General features: G+C 43.5%; 1 long non-coding RNA gene across 1 annotated transcript; it reads left to right on the top strand.

Moving 5' to 3' along the window:
* Positions 1-5,514: 5,514 nt before the first annotated feature.
* LOC146575349 (uncharacterized) lies at positions 5,515-19,381 on the top strand. Its single transcript, XR_014892309.1, has 3 exons — positions 5,515-6,853; positions 7,648-7,722; positions 15,362-19,381. It is a non-coding gene; the product is annotated as an uncharacterized LOC146575349 (long non-coding RNA).
* The last annotated feature ends 570 nt before the right edge of the window (positions 19,382-19,951 follow it).

Genomic DNA, 19,951 nt, shown 5'->3' with positions numbered 1-19,951 from the left:
TATATCCACAAACACAACAAGCTGAAAGTCAGTGATGCTGCTCGATTTGCAGTCCTGAACATCACGGCACAAGCAGGATTCACTGCACTGTTAATGTTAGCTATGTTATATTGCTGCCTCTGTTCGGTGGTGTCGAGCCAAACGCACTTTAACGTGTGTTTGAACGAGCTGATGGTTCACTCGTTAAGCTGAAAGAAAGATGCTTTAATCACAGCAGTCACACGTGTGTCCACTGCACCATCTGGAACTCTTCTTGTTTAGTCAAGTCAAGTTTATTTATAACGCACATTTAAAAACAACCAAGGCTGACCAAAGTGCTGTACAATAAAATACAAGTACATAAAACACCTCACTGATAAACCAATAAGTTAAAACAGTAAGTTAAACCTTGCTAAAAGCCAATGAGAAGAGGTGAGTTTTAAGAGCAGTTTTAAAAGTTCCTAGGCTTGTGGAGAATCTGATGTGAGGAGGTAAACTGTTCCACAGTCTGGGTGCAGCCACAGCAAAAGCCCTCTCTCCCCTAGTCTTTAATCTGTACCTGGGAACATCTAAAAGCATCAGGTCTGCTGACCTCAAAGATCTCCTGGGGCGGTAAATGCTAAGAAGCTCTGCCAGGTAAGGAGGTGCAGTACCGTTAAGAACCTTAAAAACCAGCAGTAAAATTTTAAAATCAATCCTAAAAGCAAAAAGTCAAAGGAAAGGTTGGGGTCTTTAGGAAGCCCAAACACAATGACTTCAGTTTTACTTTCATTTAGATGTAGAAAGTTAAGAGCCATCCAAGTCTTAATGTCAGACAGACAGGAGAATAATGGCTGCAGAGAGTCCTTACAGTCTAACCTCAGAGGGAGGTAGATCTGAATGTCATCAGCAAAGGTGTAGAAGGACACATTATGTTTGCGCAGCACATCGCCCAGAGGGAGCAAATACAGAGTAAACAGCAGGGGGCCTAGAATGGACCCCTGAGGTACACCACAAGTTAAAGGAGCTCTGGGAGATGACAGTTCACCGAGGTGAGCAGAAAAACTCCTGTTATCCAGGTAGGACTGGAAAAACTTTAAAACAGTACCTTTCAAACCGACACAGTGTTCTAGGCGGGATAACAGTATGTTGTGATCAACAGTGTCGAAGGCTGCTGTCAGGTCTAAGGTTACTAGGACAGCAGCACAACCAGAGTCTACAGTTAAAAGCAAATCATTAAAAACTCTCAGTAAGGGGGTTTCAGTGCTGTGACGAGCTCTAAAACCAGACTGAAACTTCTCATAGAGACTGTTGTTGTCTAAAAATGACTGGAGCTGCCTGAGGACAGCTCGTTCCAGTACTTTGGACAGAAAGGGCAGATTGGAGATGGGCCTATAATTAGAGAGTATAGATGGATCCAGGTTAGGCTTTTTGAGGAGAGGTTGAACAACAGCATGCTTAAAAAGTGTTGGGAAACAACCAGAGCTGAGACAGGCATTGATCAGGACCAGAAGGACAGGTCCAACTGAGTCCAGGACCTGCTTCAGAAGACGAGAGGGGATAGCGTCAGTGGAACAGTTGGTAGACTTGACCTTGCAGACTGTTTTATGCAGCTGAGAAAGAGAGATTAGCTCAAACTGGTTAAAAGCAGATTGGCACGAGGGAGAAACACAGGGTTTGAAAGGTGGAGGTGGAATGACAGACTGCAGGGAGGAAATCTTATTAACAAAGAAATATAAAAAGTCATTGCAGAGGGTGGCAGAAGGTGTGAGGCAGGTGGACGTATGAGGATCAACAATGGAGTTTAAAACACGAAACAGAGTCTGAAGTTTATGGACATTACTGCATTACTGTTTAGCACTCTTAATAACACAAACACTAAATCCTGCTTCTCTGGTGCTGTTTGTAGCAGTGTGTACACCTGAGACTGTCACCTGTCTGTCCTGCACTCTCTCTCTGTTTCTTTCTCTCTGATTGTGGAATAAAAGTATGAACATGTGTTTATAAGTTACACTTGTGTTTGAATCCTGCAGCTTATCACACATTTGATTTCCATGTGTGACGACTGCAAGTGTCCAGAGTGAGGACAGACTGAGGGAGCCACTGCTGCACATCATCTGTGAGGCTTTGCAGCCCTGATGATCCACCAGGACAAACTCAGCAGTGTGTGAGGAAGAGGAGGAGGAAGAGCCAGCAGCAGCTGACAGATGGAGAGAATAGACAGACTGTTCCCTGTTTGTGAAGGACTGCTAGGAAAGTTTAACATAACTGTCTGTGCTGAATCAGTCTTATTAGGTAATGTTCAAATAATGTGATCATCCCAGTGTTTCCAGTGTGGGAGAAAGTACTCAGGGCCTTCAAGCTACACACTATGAAAGGCAGCAACAAGTTTAATGTTCAGAAACCTAAAGTCTGTATCAGCAGCAGAATGGAGCTAAAATAAATGTTGGTTTCAGTTCTATGAAGCTTTGAGTATTTTGGATCAGTAGCTGCTGTGTTTGTTGCATCATATTGCTGTAACTGTTTATATGCTTTATATATTCTGAGCTAAGTTGATCTATAGTGTTACATCATATTCTATAAGGATGTTATGTGTTTGTAGACTTTCTGCCCAGTTTGACCCATTTAGCAGACGTCAGCCTGTTTAAGGCTCTGATGTCTATTCTGTGTGACTTACAGCAGTTATGACATGGTCTGATTTTCTCACCCAATAAAGGAATATTTCATATATCAGTCGACTCTTCATTCTATCAGACACAGTTATCACAGCTCCTACATTTGCTTTTTACACATATATGTAAGCAATGAGCCAAATTTAGTAATGCCAACATGAAGGAACAACATTTGTCTCTTATATATGATACACCTATATATGCACTGTCAAAGATACTTGTCTTTGAGTGAAGATTTAAGGTGATAAGACATATAAATAAATGCAACTTGAATCTGTACTGAGGCTCAGTATTTGACACAGAGTTCATGTTCACTGCTGTAATAGCTAATAATGATTAATATAATAACTATAATATTGGCCATATTATATTTACATTACCAAAGTGAGATGACTTTAGTCTCATGAACAACATCTAATTGTTATTTACTAGCTAATCTTAAATAACTGTTCAGTACAGAAATGAAGCCCAAAAATCATGTTTTACTGTCCTGTGGTCTCAGCCTCAGATACTTATCAAATCACACAAAGCTCTACTAGAAACAAACAAACAAATCAACAAAATATGTTCTCCTTCATTTCTGTCAAACAAAGTTGTATGACACATTTCCAGCGGTTAGTATCGTGGTGACGGAGACTAGTCCCATACAGACAAACTTGCCGTTTATTTTGCAAATCGAGCTCAACACTGCCCCTAGCGTCCTGGAGCACTTCCGTTGTGTTTTGGAGTTTGCAAGTGTTTTGGAGTTTGCATGTGTTTTGGAGTTTGCAAGTGTTTTGGAGTTTGTACGTGCTTTGTCTCTTGTACGTGCTTTGTCTCTAGGGGCCACCGTATCTCTCTGTACTTTTTGAATAAAACTACACCTTGAGGTAAGGTAACATATTAATTTTTCATATATCCAATTGTGTATTTCTTTATGAGCTTCTCTTCTTGAATACTGATGTAGCCGGATGGGCTACTCGCCTTTCTTTTTTTCTCTCTCTCTCGCTCGCTCTACTGCTCTCGCTCTCTCCTGTGCTTGCTCTCGGCTGTGCAACTAGGTTAATTGGGAACCCACCTGCATATTGATTGCAGGGTGGCGTCAGCCCGTATAAAGCTAAGCCGGTGTTTTTCTGGATCATTCCTCCCGTGCATTCGGCACAAAGCAGAAGTAAATGCTGGCACACTGCGACGGACTGATCAGCAAGCGAGTAGATCATATGACAGCTACAGTGCGGCAGTTTCTGTTTTATTCCAGCGTTGCGGGGAGAGGTGCTCGAGTTATCTCCACCAGTGAGAGTATAACGCCTCTGGTCCTGGGGGTTTGATCGCTGCCTTCACCTCTCCGTGGCAACTCACCCAACCTAGCCGCTGTTGTGAGGGCTTCTCCTCGGTGGAGCCTGGAGGACTGTTGCTTGTAACCACGCTTCTGAGATTGGACTGAAGCGATCCTCTGCCCGAGTGTCGTGCTGGGAACTTTAAATCGCCTCAGTTGCTGGTCTCAGCCTGTGGGGAGCCAGACCGACTTGCGATTGAGGCTTGGACAATTACCACCAGCACGAGTTGTAGTTTGACCCGTGGGGCATAAGCCTTCCAGTGTGGTGTGTGTGCGTGTGATTTCTTTTATAAAAGTTATTAAAGTTTGTTTATTGTTTATTGTTATTATTTTTTGTTTATTTTAAGTGTGAATTTTATCATTTTTTTTGTTGTATTTTATTTTGAAAACCCAGAAACCGGATCTCATTCTAGCATTTAGAAGCTGCTTCCGCTCCTCACAGCGCGCGTTTGCACTGTGAGGGTAAGTTCTGTAATGAAAGGCTCTGGCATTTTTATGATTTCTGGTGTGAATGTTGTTACATAAGTTGCACATGTCGATGTATATAAGTTTATATTGATGTAAGGATATTACTGTGTAACCGAAACAAAGGGTGATTGCTGTTAAACAGTGTTTCTGCCATATTCATGCTCTTTGGCAGTAAGCTTTTGTCGGCCCCCTAGTGGTTGCTGCGCATAGCAAGAAATGTGTTTGGACTTACTGTTTTTCTGTGCTTTTTGTGATGTTGCTTTACATTGTAGGAGCTACAATTGCTGGTACCATCAGAAGACACCTGTTGAGTGTGTTTTATGTCTTCTACAGGTATGTGAGCTGTTAACAGTCATCTTGTCTGTAAAGCACAAGCAAGTGAAAATGTAGTGCGCTACTGTTAATTTTCCACTGCAGCGGTCTCCAACCGTTTTTGCACCACGGACCAGTTTATGCCCGACAATATTTTTCACGGACCGGCCTTTAATGTGTTGCGGATAAATACAACAAAATAAAACTAGTACCGGTACCGAAAAAAAGAAGATTTATTCATAACACACGTGAAAAGACCCAGGAAAACAGAGTTAACGATCAAAACAATAACAAAATAATGCTGAAAACCGATAAAAACCCTGAAAACCAGACATTTCACACCTGAGCCTCAACTCTCGGGGCCCGGTACCAAACGACTTACGTACCGGTCCGAGGCCCGGGGGTTGGGGACCGCTGCACTACAGTGCAATGTTTAGCCAGTGATACTGTTTACTGAGACTTCAGTACAAGGTATCCAGCAATGGTATGTATTACAGTCAAGGCATGCTTATTGTTCACGGAACTGTAAATGGGCTGCCAAAATTTAATGAGATCATTCAGCTGTGCATAGTTGAGAAGAAACTGTGTTTCATAGTTAGGGAACTATGTTCTTGGTACAGGGAGCATTATGGTGGATTTGAGCTGTCTACCCCAGCCACTAAAGAGCTGGCCATAATTGAGCTTGGTGACTTGGAGGACCCATATCCCCTTGCGGACTACATTGTGGAGGGACTACGCTTCGTGCTGTTAAGGGTAAATTTTCTTCAATAACATAGCCTTTAACATTTCTTAAATTTAGATTGTAAAGATTCTTAAAAAAGAGCAGAGGGGTCTCTGCTAGAGGATGCCTGACCATAACCTCTGGCTCTGGAAAGCAAACTCTTTGAAGGTTTCGCTTATAGTTGTGTCTGGCATGGAACAGCCAGACTCTCCATTGTCGTCCTGGAAGCTTCTTTCAGCCCTGGGAGACCCAGCAGCACACTTTCTTAGGTGACACTGAAAAGTTAATAAAAATAACACTGCTGGGTGAGCATACCTGAAGAATCATACAACGGCGCGAGAAATGTATGTGGTTTTAGAGCATGATAATGATAAACCTAACTGGAATGAAAATCCCTCTAGAGCTGTATTTATGTTCATTTAATATGCCATCATTTGGCTGTGCTTTTTCTGTTCGAGAGTAAAGGTTGTCCCATAATGGCAAGCCCTGTTCTGAGAATCATCTTTGGGGATGTGTCAGATTCCAGGAAAATGCATCTAGACTCTGGAATTACAGCAACATTATCAGAACTCCATATGTTGGTGAAGACATTCTTCGATTTGAAAGAACACTTCCGTTTGCAGTACGTGGATGAAGACTTTAATGTATATATGAACTTAACTTCACGTACACAAACAGCAGTGTTTACACTTGCCAAGGAACTTCCAGCCCTGGGCCTTCTTTAGTTTCATCCTGCAGTGATGATACCCTATATACATCAACCCCTCATTCATCACAGGAAGTTCAACCAACAAGACAGTTTTCCTTGCCCAATGTGTTTGTGGTCCCTAAATTCACATATGACGTGGAATTGGAACTCCAGCAGAAAAACACAGAATATGAAGCAAATGGCACACTCTTCAAGCCTGGCATGAAACTGAAAGGAGTCATCCTTGATGGATTAGCTCAAGAAATGCTGAAATACACAAAATATCCTAAAGACTGTCAATGTGAAGAGGTGGCAGCAGCACTAACAAGGACCCATCCTTGTTTAGGATCTAAGACAGGATTCTGGGGATGGAAACAATCTCTGAAGTACAAAATGCAAAACTATCAAACAAAGCTTGGGCGGCTTGGCGATCCTGAAATCCGTGTGAGTTCCTTAAAGCACAAACTGCTGCCAACATCAAAAAACCAAGAAAGGCTGAGGTCTATTATGTCCCTTTACCCCCAAAAGGTGAAAGCACTGAAAGCTTAGAAACTGAAAGAGTGGCTCTATTCTCAGAAATCAAAAAGCAGGACAATGAAGCAGTGATAAAAGCAAAAATAGAAAGAACCTTCTCCCATAGACGACTAGAGATTGTGGAACAGAGGCCAATGATCAAAGACTTCATAAACAGATGGCCTGCCCTTTTCAAGGAAAGTGATGTAAGTAAAATGATTGTGTATCAACAAATTTAAGTATTGTTTGTTTTGTCAGAGCTTTTAACTATATTACAGGATATTTTTCTGTAGATGGACTGAAGATTTGAGCAAAAAACCCTTTTGTCTGTAGTTTAGCCAACTTATAATAAATTTAAACTAAACTTTGGTGAAAAACGTAGTGGTCCTAGTGGTAAGGGTGGTGACTTGAAGCCCTTTTTCCAGCAGCACTGCTCAGCCAAAAAAGCTCAGTACAGTGTGGGTTAGCACAACTCACAACAGTGTAGTTGGTTTTCCCTGCCAAATTCGTGAAAAAAACAACCAAAAAACCCCCAGCTCTAGTTAAGGGGTATTAGTTGCAGTCATTATCTTTATTGGAGACAGAAATAGCACAAGGTAAACAGTAACCAGTGTGAAGTATAATTTAGGAACACTACAGCACAATAATGGGGGTGATTTTCAACATGAACCACAATGAAGCAGGTACTAAAAATTTGGGGGGGAAATAGCGAATCATGCTATTGGAAAAGGCTGTCTAACCGAAAGGCTACCATCAAAGTCATGCTGAGTAGTGCTGTGTAGGGAAAACCCCTATAACGGTATTATAAGAAAAGGCTAAATTAACTGTGAATGCTGTTGTCATGGAAAAGGACACGTCAAACTTAAAATTCAGCTACAAACAGTTTAGGTCTTGACAAACTTCACGGATGGTTCAAATTTTCAGAAACTTTAAGTGTGTTGATTCAACAGTCTGTATTTAAACTTCTAGTTTACTATATTTATGTATGTTTTATTTCCAGGTGAATGCAGAGTTTGCGCAGATCACTACAAAACCCCTGCAGGCCACTTTTTCATTAATTTCATACATTGTTTTAGTAAGTATCCAAAACATACAAGTTTCATTATATAATTTTTCAAGGGATCTTATATCTGTTTTCACTCTTATATGCTTTTCATACAAGTTTCACACAAGACAGATACAAACTTTATAAGATTTATATATATCTTTTCCATATGGGTTGGCTCAGCTGGACAACTTAACAGACAAGCTGATGCAAATTTTTGAGGGCAGCAAAGGAGCAAAGGGCCAAAAGATCAAGGATATCATGGCAATCAGTAGTTTGGTCAGTACTAATGATAAACCCATCAATTAAATGCAATCAACCAATTACATTTTTTTCACCCGTTTTTTTTCACCCTTGCATTAGTGTGATGACATCGACTGGTACGCTTTATTTTCTAGCTTCAATTTGAGTTAGGTTCATCGCACACAACATCCTTATATATTCAAATAAGACAATATTATTGTGAAATATGTATTATTCTTAATAGTCATTGTTGAAACGTGTACTGGAGAGCACTTTTTAAGGGGACAGATTCAGCAAAAATTCAATTTTTCATTCCTTTGGTGCTGCCATGTAGGTATCTACTGCCTCTATAAAGACGGTAAATGTGAAGAAAACATTCATCAATTTTCTGTCAGTGTTTCAATTCAGTTTATTTATATAGCGGTATATCACAACAACAGTCATCTCAAGGCACTTCATAAAGTAAACACTTTTAAAGTAAACAGTAAGTAAACACAGCATTTTACAGTGGCTTGCAAAAGTATTTTGCCCCCTTGAACTTTCCCACATTTTGTCACATTACAGCCACAAACATGAATCAATTTTATTGGAATTCCAGGTGAAAAACCAACACAAAGTGGTGCACACGTGAGAAGTGGAACCAAAATCAGACATGATTCCAAACATGTTTTACAAATAAATAACTGCAAAGTGGGGTGTGCGTAATTATTCAGCCCCCTTTGGTCTGAGTGCAGTCAGTTGCACATAGACGTTGCCTGATGAGTGCTAATGACTAAACAGAGTGCACCTGTGTGTAATCTAATGTCAGTACAAATACAGCTGCTCCGTGACGGCCTCAGAGGTTGTCTAAGAGAATATTGGGAGCAACAACACCATGAAGTCCAAAGAACACACCAGACAGGTCAGGGATAAAGTTATTGAGAAATTTAAAGCAGGCTTAGGCTACACAAAGATTTCCCAAGCCTTGAACATCCCACTGTTCAAGCGATCATCCAGAAATGGAAGGAGTGTGGCACAACTGTAAACCTACCAAGACAAGGCCGTCCACCTAAACTCTCAGGCCGAACAAGGAGAGCGCTGATCAGAAATGCAGCCAAGAGGCCCATGGTGACTCTGGACGAGCTGCAGAGATCTACAGCTCAGGTGGGGGAATCTGTCCACAGGACAACTATTAGTCGTGCACTGCACAAAGTTGGCCTTTATGGAAGAGTGGCAAGAAGAAAGCCATTGTTAACAGGAAACCAGAAGAAGTCCTGTTTGCAGTTTGCCACAAGCCATGTGGGGGACACAGCAAACATGTGGAAGAAGCTGCTCTGGTCAGATGAGACCAACATGGAACTTTTTGGCCAAAATGCAAAACGCTGCACATCACTCTGAACACACCATCCCCACTGTCAAATATGGTGGTGGCAGCATCATGCTCTGGGGGGGCTTCTCTTCAGCAGGGACAGGGAAGCTGGTCAGAGTTGATGGGAAGATGGATGGAGCCAAATACAGAGCAAGCTTGGAAGAAAACCTCTTGGAGTCTGCAAAAGACTTGAGACTGAGGCGGAGGTTCAGCTTCCAGCAGGACGACGACCCTAAACATAAAGCCAGGGCAACAATGGGATGGTTTAAAACAAAACATATCCATGTGTTAGAATGGCCCAGTCAAAGTCCAGATCTAAATCCAATCAAGACTCTGTGGCAAGATCTGAAAACTGCTGTTCACAAACGCTGTCCATCTAATCTGACTGAGCTGGAGCTGTTTCAAAGAAGAATGGGCAAAGATTTCAGTCTGTAGATGTGCAAAGCTGGTAGAGACAGACCCTAAAAGACTGGCAGCTGGAACTGCAGCAAAAGCTGGTTCTACAAAGTATTGACTCAGGGGGCTGAATAATTACGCACACCTAGGGATGGGTATCGAAAACCGGTTCTTGTTGAGAACCGGTTCCCACTGTTTCAATTCCTTGGAAGTGTTTGCCATTTTTGCAAACGATTCCCTTATTGATTCCAGTCGCCTCAAATGACGTCACCACGTTGCGGAGCGTCATTTACCTGGCAGGAAACACGGCGCCAGCGGCTCAAATGCTCAAAAGCTTGGTTATACTTTACGAGAACGGATGACAACAGGGCAACTTGCAATACTTGCAAAGTAGAGATTTCATTTAAGGGAGGAAACACTACGAATATGCAAAAGCATTTGCTCACAAAACACGATGACCTTAAATGAATGTTGTGTTTTTAATTCCGCTCCGGACTCGTGAATCTCAACCCAGCAGCAGCGGTAACGTTTGCACGTCCTCTCCCGTTAATACGGCAGGTAAATAATCAACTAACAGTGCATATTGTTTGTGTTATATTACATAACCTGCCATTACTGTGCGCTGCATTTAAGTGACCATGATGAGGGAGAGACAGTCTGGCTCAGATGCTGGCAGTATGAACAAAAGTGATCGATTTACACCACGGTTGCTCATAATTTCATCTCTATTGACACCCTTTTCTCAACGAGAAATCTGGGCTCGGGAGAGCCTGAGTGCCCTGGAGGGACTTTCCCTGCCGGATACACGATGGACGGGTGGCAGAACTGGAGGATCATGTGCCTGGCGGGACTGTCGATCGAGGACGCTGAAGATATCTATCTATTCGGAACCGTGATAACAGGGTTCATGCTGATTGGCGTTGGCTTAGCCCTGGTTTATCAGAGAAATAAGAGAGCGGAACCGGCTGTTCAAACCCCCCCAAGGCTGCCTGCTGGAATCGAAATGGAACAAGGCGCAACCTCTCACAACGAACGTAATATGATCAACACCTTGGAGACGCTTGCAGCTGCTGTGAAGGCTCAAAACAACACCATTGAGCGTATGAGGGGAAACATCAGAGAGAGGCCTGCTCAAAATGAGACCCTTGAGCGACAGTTGGAAAACATCGCGGAACGGATCACTGCAGCTGTGAGGTCTCAGAATCAAAAGAACGATAACACCATGGAACAGAAGTTTGATACCATCATGGGGAGGCTCGCGACTCTCCAACGGGAGATCGAGAGGCCAGTGTCGGAGTGTTAGGGCAGCCTGAAAATTCTCCTGGGCTGCTTGCATGGAAATTAACAAAACCAACATAAACATTGCGGATCCCCATAACGGCGCCAGCTGCAGGCCCAAGGCTGGAGCCGAACAATCACTCCCTGATAACGACTGTGTTACGGCTATTCTTCCCATCCCATGCAAGGACACCTGGATTGGCTGGAGGACTGTTTACTTAGCCTGATAGGCCGAAGGACACTGTCTCAGCTGAACTATGGACACGCACACACACACTTACACTGACAGGCACTCACTCATCCCCCCTCCCTTTCCAACGCCTTCGATGCTTGTTTCCTGCGAGGGAACGCGGCGGGCTGTGTGCCGCGCTGGAATGGTAGCGCTGTGCAGGGTGGCTGCTGTGTTCGCTTCGGATTACTCCTCACCCCCCACCCACCCCTGTGGCTTGTCATCTCTTCACAATGTTGTGTTGAGGACATTTATGTGCTTTTTTTGTGCAAAGGAGTTTTTTTGTTTCCTGTTCTCATGCTGTCCTACCATGGAAGCACAGCATGAGTAGGGGTCTCTTTTTCCTCTTGTACTTTCCCCACTGTAGTGTACATTTCAATGTTTTTTTCTCTGATTCTACCAATCTCCGACCTGTATCCCCATGTAATGTTTGTGCCATATGTGTAAGGTCGGGGGGGGGGGAGGGTCCCATTTCACTGCAGGGCAACCTGCATGTGACGAATAAAGCTTTGATTGATTGATTGATTGATTGATTGATTGATTGATTGATTGATTGATTGATTGATTGATTGATTGATTGATTGATTGAGTTGTCGCTGCAGTCTACCAGTAGTGTTTCCTTTCAGGCCAGGATAGACGAATGTCACCAAGCAGTGACTCAGTTTGTGGTCAAAGGTTTGCACCCATTTGCCACAGCAGATGATTTTCAGTAAGTGAATGTGTCTAATTGTAGGCAGGGACATTACTGAATATTCTTGTGTAATTGCTACAGAATAATTTATGTTATACTTTGTTATTGCTACAGAAGAATATTTATTTTATTATTTTACATTTACAATTTTTTTCCTGGGGACCCTGTGACACCCCATTGACCTTAGCCATTCTAAGGTCAGTGAATCCCAGGAAGGCGGCAGGTCCTGATGGAATACATGGAAAGGTTCTCAGAGCATGTGCTGACGAACTGACCGGAGTCTTCACTAAAATCTTCAACCTTTCCTTGTCATCAAACACCGTCCCACCCTGCCTCAAAACCTCCACCATCATCCCCATCACCAAGAAGTCAGCTGTGGCCAGCCCAAATGACTACAAGCCTGTTGCACTTACGCCTGTAGTGATGAAGTGCTTTGAGAGACTGGTCTGTCAGCACATCAGGGCCGGTCTGCCTCCCTCTCTGGACCCCCACCAATTTGCCTACAGGACAAATCGATCCACCGAGGACGCCATCACCATAGCGCTCCACACTGCACTGAGTCACCTGGAGCACCGAGGAAGCTATGTGAGAATGCTCTTTCTGGACTTCAGCTCAGCATTCAATCATATCATCCCGGAGATCCTGGTCCAGAAACTGTCTCACCTGGGACTCTCCACCCCCATCTGCCTCTGGATCAAGGACTTCCTGACAAATAGACCACAGTCTGTCAGACTCGGCCCCCACCGGTCCAGCACCATCACACTCAGCACCGGGTCTCCACAAGGATGTGTTTTGAATCCCCTCCTGTTTACGCTCTACACATCCGACTGCTCCCCTACCCATCTCTCAAACACCATCATAAAGTTCGCGGATGACACCACAGTGGTTGGACTCATCTCAAGGGGGGATGAGTCGGACTACAGAGATGAGGTCAACAGACTGACTGAGTGGTGTTCAGTTAACAACCTCCAACTGAACACCACGAAAACTAAAGAACTTATCTTGGACTTCAGGAGGGGCAGAGCAGACCCGGCCCCACTTTACATTCACGGAGAGGGTACACTCCATGAGGTTTCTGGGCGTGCAGATCTCTGATGACCTCTCCTGGACTGCAAATACCACGGCGGTGGTAAAAAAGGCCCAGCAGCGTCTCCACTTTCTGAGAGTGCTCAGGAGGAACAACCTGGAGGAGAAGCTGCTGGTGACATTTTACAGAGCCACCATAGAGAGCATCCTAACGTACGGCACAACAACATGGTATGCAGGGTGCTCATCTGCGGACAGGAAAGTACTGCAGAGGGTCATCAACACAGCCCAGAAGATCACTGGCTGCTCTCTGCCCAGCCTGGAGGTCACTGCAAACTCTCGGTACCTCAGCAGAGCTGGCAATATCATCAAGGACCACTCTCACCCCAGCAACCAACTGTTTGAACTATTACCGTCAGGCCGACGGTACAGGTCACATAAAACCAGGACAAACAGATTCAGGGATAGCTTCTTTCCCAGAGCTATCACCGTAGTAAATAAGCACAAAAACAATTGAACCTATTCCATACCGTCACTGCCATTATATTATGCTGCTATTCATACTGTCATTATATTAATGCTGCTATCCTGTATATATCGTACTTACTATTGTTTGAGTACTTGCAATTATTTTATTGTACTTTTTATATTTTACATTTATATTTATTATTTATCTTGCACCAAGGGAGTGGCACTCCAATTTCATTGTACTCTGTACAATGACAATAAAGGCTATTCTATTCTGTGGATCTCTTAAAGATCTCACTGTTGAGTTTGTAAGGCCATGTTACTCCTAAATTTCTATCTTGTTCAAAGAGAAGATATAAAACAAAGTTCTAAGCTAACCGACCTTAGTGTTCTCCTTTTTTAAATATCGATAAGAGAATCGATAAAGAATCGAATCGTTAAACCGAATCAAAAATGGAATCGGAATCATGAAAATCTTATTAATCCCCATCCCTATGCATACCCCACTTTGCAGTTATTTATTTGTAAAAAATGTTTGGAATCATGTATGATTTTCGTTCCACTTCTCACGTGTGCACCACTTTGTGTTGGTCTTTCATGTGGAATTCCAATAAAATTGATTCATGTTTGTGGCTGTAATGTGACAAAATGTGGGAAAGTTCAAGGGGGCTGAATTTTGCAAGCCACTGTATCTACAGCGTGGGCCATTTATATGGATACACCGTAATAACATGGGAATGGTTGGTGATATTAAAGTCCTGTTTGTGGCACATTGGTATACGTGAGGGGACAAAGTCTTCAAGATGGGTGGTGACCATGGTGGCCATTTAGAAGTCGGCCATCTTGGATACAACTTTTTTTCAATAGGAAGAGGGCAGCAATAGCAACACCGCAGGAAAAATGCCAGCACAGGCATCCAGTATCCGTAGTTTCAGGTGCTGCACATCTCGTATCTTCACATCATAGACAATGGCCTTCAGATGACCCCAAAGATAAAAGTCTAAGGGGGTCAGAGCGGGAGACCTTGGGGGCCATTCAACTGGCCCACGACGACCAATCCACTTTCCAGGAAACTGTTCATGTAGGAATGCTCGGACCTGGCACCCATAATGTTTCCAGCAAGATGGTGCAAAAACTCAAGGAACGTGCCAGCTTCAGTGCATAAAGAGGGAAACACATCATCATGTAGCAATTTCAAATATCCAGTGGCCTTGAGGTTTCCATTGATCAAATCAAATCAAAATTTATTTATATAGCACATATTAAAACAACAGTGTTGACCATAGTGCTTCATAGTCAGTAAAAGCATGAGACAATTAAAACAAACAATAAAACAGGACAACAAACAATAGGTAACAACACAACAAGCTAGAACAGCCAACTAGTTAGAATCAAAAGCGAAAGTAAAAAGATAAGTTTAAAGACGTGATTTAAAAGACTGGATAGACTCGGCAGTACGAATATGAACAGGGAGGTTATTCCACAGTCTAGGTGCCACGGTGGCAAATGCCCGGTCACCTCTCGACTTCATTCGAGACCTAGGTTGTGCTAGGAGCCTGTGATTGGATGATCTAAGTGCTCTGTTGGGATTGCGGTCCCGTTTACTGTCTAAGGACAGTAAACGGGACGAAACTATTGAGGAAAAACAGTCGTATATATTGTTTATCATGATTCTGGTTCTACGTGGCCTATCAACACAATTTAATTCAATTCAAGCTCAAAGTCTGTTAGTTGTCCTTCGTACAAGGCTGATGATTAGGGGGTGCAGAACCTTTTAGTCTGTGGGTCCAAGGCTCTGGAACAGTTTACCATGTCAGCTCCGTTTAGCTGACTTTGTGGATTCTTTTAATAATCAGTTACAAAAAAAATAGTTACAAACTTCATTCAGGCCGTTTGTTGACATTCTTTTGTTATTTTGTTATTTATATTTTTGTGGAAGACAACCTTTTTGCCGCCCTATAAAATTTTTCTGCTTTTTTTTTTTTTTCAGAGCAAGGGATTTTCAAGAAGCTTGAAAAGAAAAGTGACTGGACTGCTTTTGATTTCTTGAAGATGTTTCACCTCTCAGCTGAGAAGCTTTATAGGTTGAAGAAGCTTCAACTTCAACAATCCCAGTGACATGCCTTCTGACCGATGTAGAGTATATTTTATCTGAGTCTGGGAACAAGGGGAATGACTTGCCTATCAATAGGGGCGAGGTTCCAAAATCCCCCGTCGTGGTACGTGCATGTGGAGGCTCAGCTCGCCCTTCGCGGTATCTCGGCTGACGACACGAAGTATCACCATGTGGTGGCCTTGCTCAACCTGCTGGCCACCCGTCGCGTGATGACCCTTCTCCGGGACCCACCCACCCAGGGGAAATATGCCGCCCTTAAAGAGATGCTTCTTCGGCGCTTCACCGGTTACCTAAGGCCGCGCTCCAGGCTTCCTTAACAGGCGACGACTGGGTCGACCGTCTTCCGTGGGTTTTGCTGTGATTGCGTAGCGCGGTTAAAGAAGACCTCGGGGTTTCCCCGGCTGAACGGGTCCTGAGAGCCCCCCCGTGTTTCGATACCTCTGTCCCCCCCAAGGGACTAATTTTCTGTACCTGGCCCTGTGCACCACTGCTTGCCTGACACTTTTGTTCCGAGGTCGTTGGACTCTGCTCATTTCGTTTTCGTCTGGCACAATGTCCATAGGACTCCGCTGTGTCCACCATATGACGGGCCGTACAGGGTTCTTAAACCGGGCAAAAAACATTTCATTTTGGACTTTGGCGGTCAGCAGGAGGTTATCTCTGTTGACAGACTTGAGCCTGCACGTGTTCTGCAAGATGATCAGGTGGTCCCGGCTCAGGCCCCTTGTCGCGGCCTGCTTTTTCCCCTAAGAGCGCCCCACAACCAATGCAGCCCGAGTTGTCTGCAGCTTTTTCTGACTGCCAGTGCCAGCCTTGCTCCCGGGCTGGGTTTCCTTCAGTCAGTTCCCCACCCCCCTGGTTCAGCCGTTCCGGCCGTTTGCTTAATCCCTGGGTCCTGGACTAGTTCTGCTGGGTGTTGGGGGGGGGGGGGATGTGTGGTGGACCACTAGAGGGCTCCACTCACACCCAGTGTTGAGGAAGTGTGTTGCTGTGTTTTGTGGCGCGATGTGTTCAGTTGAAGTATGGAGAGGAATAAAGGATGAGTGAGAACTAAGAGCTCCGTGTCATCCATGCTTACCTCCACATTATAGTTTTTATGGACAGAATTTCTAGGTGTAGCCTCAGAGTCTCATCTCTGTTTGTTGCAGAGGATATGGTTCTGTTGGCTTCATCGGGTGGTGGCCTGCAGCCCATGCTGGAGCAGTTTCAGCCAAATGTGAAGTGGCAGGAATGACAGTCAGCACCTCCAAGTCGAAGTCCTTGGTCCTCAGCCAGAAAAGCTTGGAGGGCATACCACGGGTCAGGCTCGAGTTACTGCCCCAAGTGCACGAGTCTATCTTGTGCTTTTGTTCATGAGCGAGAGGAGACAGGAGCAGCAGATTGATGCTAGCAAGTGAAAGTATTATCATTTAATTTGTCACACATTTCTCACCATGAACTTAGTGACTTCAGTAACACTTATATCACAGGTAGGCTTTCAATTTTCAGTTCATTAAATATACTTGCTGAACCAATCTGGATCATTCACCTTATCATAACTAGATTAACCACCAGAGGGAAGAAGAAAACCACAAATAAAACAAAAGCGTTTCAACTTTGCCACTCACTTGTTTTCATAAGGCTCTTAGCTGAGTCAGTCATAACTGGTCAATTGCAACAAAGATTTGAAGATGATCTGTTTTTGTAAAGAAGTAATAAACAGTGCTTCAAATGCGATTTTCTCCCTCAGTCAACATGTGAGGCTGTTTAAGTTTAGTTATTCAAACCAATTTATAAAACAAAATATACAGAGGAAAGATTTATTTATTATTAGAACCACAGGTTTAGCTCAGGGCTGAGTAAAATTCAGTCTTTGCCATCATTATCCCAGCATGAAGTTTGGTTGGCTTAAGGTTTCTGGGAGTTAATGTCATCAGGTTTGTTGTACACACTGTTAAACATAGCATGCAGATGAAGCGTTAGGTTTTATTTTTAATTAATTCAAAATAAATGTTATAAATACATTTTTTTTAAAAAAGACTTAATATGTTTTAAGTTTTCATGGGCTCATTCTGACCAATCACAGCACATTTTCACACTTTAAATCTGAGCAAACATGTCTGAAGCAACCTCTGAACCTTCTCTTTATTTCCAGCCTGTACTGTTCTGGATGATTGACAGGGATATGTTAAACACAGAGTGTTTGCAGGTCTGCCCCAGGTTTGTGTCCCTCACAACTGAATTCTACTGATACACTTAAGTTGAACTAATTTATATACTTTGGTAACTAAAAACTCAAACATTCATATTGCTGAAGAGTTATTGCAGCTTTATTTAGTTCACAGTAGTTTCGTGCTTCTGCAGCAGGACTGAGGATGACACTGGGTCAGACTTTGGGAAATACCCCCTTGTGTCTCTGAAACTAAAAACAGCTAAAAATCTTAAAGCTATAAAATTGCTAAATAAATGGAAATGTGTGAAGCATATTGTGTGGTCAGTCAGCTGCTCTATAGTGAGTTCATTGATGCATTTCTGCACTGAGAGAAAATGTGTATGAGAAAGATATTTTCATACTTTTATAAATGTGGCTACATTTCCCTATCAGTAGTGATATACCACTGATTCTGGTCCTGTGCCTGCAATTTGGCAAAAAGGAACTCTTACTTCAAGGATGGATGTCAGTTACATATGGACCCAGCAGACTTGAGTTTGCAGAATATGTCTTCCCAGCGTCAGTGTTATCCACACGAATCAATTTAAACCCAGGGTATTTTCTTTAACTTTCTGATGACTATGACCTACTCCCTGGTGTTTCCCGACACTGGTTTGTTAGCTTAAACTGTAACCCAGGTAAGAGCAAATCCGCCTTATGAGCAGTTTGGGATGGGCAGCCTGGTTAAAGAGTTTCTCCTCCTCCCTCCTGGAAGTCATCACCTCATGGTTGGACTGGTCCCTCTTTGCCAGTTATTGCTACAAGCTCTGAAAGGAGGAAGTGGAGCTCCCACCCTAGAGATGGGCAATATATCGAGTTTTTAAAACATATCGATATTTTTTTATACGAGATATAAGATGTGACAATATCCTTTATATCGATATAGTCTATGTTACGTTATAATTATCGTTGTGGAGCCGCAAGTTTGCCTCTCTTTCGTCCACTTTTGTCTCTACGCAACGTTACTCCGCCTCGCCTTCACTGAAGACAACTCCCCCTCCTACCCCATCGCTTCACGTGCAGGCAGCGACAAGACGGACACGGCAAATCTCCGTTAACGAGTTACTGCGCATCGCCCCATGCGTGGGGCTGGACGGCGTCAACGTGCTAACGAGCTAAACATGCTAACGAGCTAACAGCGCTAACCCTAAAATCCTTTCATTCTCTCAAAAGTTGATAGCGCGCCTTATGTATGAATTCTGGTTGTGCTTGGTGGCCGCGAACCAATTTTATGTGGTACACGGCGCTCAGCAATCTGTCACAAATGTTTGAGTACGACTTTGGTAAACTACGGAGCTGCACCGCTTGATAGATTGTCGGCGCATTACGGCTACCGAAGAGCTTCGCGGAGTGATACGTACTGTCCATCAACGTAATATTACCGTATTGTGTGTGTATAAGGACCATAAATGGCACCTGTAAGAGACGTGGTTGCGAAGCGGATTTCAAACTCCAGGCTGTCAGTCACACAGCAAAACTTGGGAACAGAGCAGCTGTGAAATCTGTCTGTCTTTGTTATTACGCTCAGCGTCTTTTAGTTTACATTTTGACTGCACAATTGTGAGCTCTTTGTTTAGCACAAAAACAACCTTGTTTTCTTTTATTTATGGAGCATTATTATTTAATGAATGCTCATAATTTAATTTTGAGTAATTATTCATGTACATCTGTGCTGTATGTTAATAAAAGTGCCTGTGTGACATCTGGGACACAGCTTTGACTAAGAACTCTCTTTTTGTTCTTACTTTATGGCTTAAAAAAAAATATATCGAGATATATATCTTATATCGCCATCCAGCTAAAAAATATCGAGATATGAATTTGGGGTCATATCGCCCAGCCCTATCCCACCCTACCCCTAATCCACACCAGTGGAGCTGTGGATTCAGGTGGTGGAATCCACAGCTCCACTGGTTTATGCTGACACCAGGTCTCTGGTGGAAACTTCGAGGATGAACATTTCTCCTGTGCTCTTTATGAGTCTGAAGAAATTAAATGGTAAATGGCCTGTATTTATATAGCGCTTTACTAGTCCCTAAGGACCCCAAAGCACTTTACACATCCAGTCATTCACACATTCACACACTGGTGATGGCAGCTACATTGTAGCCACAGCCACCCTGGGGCGCACTGACAGAGGCGAGGCTGGACACTGGCACCACCTCTGACCACCACCAGTAGGCAACGGGTGAAGTGTCTTGCCCAAGGACACAACGACCAACACTGTCCAAGCCGGGGCTCGAACCGGCAACCTTCCGATTACAAGACGAACT

The sequence above is a fragment of the Mchenga conophoros genome, linkage group LG4 (genome assembly GCF_057382185.1).
Source record: "Mchenga conophoros isolate Kocher_MC1m ecotype Shallow Benthic linkage group LG4, M_conophoros_male_GT1.1, whole genome shotgun sequence".
NCBI lineage: Eukaryota > Metazoa > Chordata > Actinopteri > Cichliformes > Cichlidae > Mchenga > Mchenga conophoros.
Note: the sequence above shows the minus strand (reverse complement) of the source record. Positions and strands in the feature narration are given on the sequence as shown.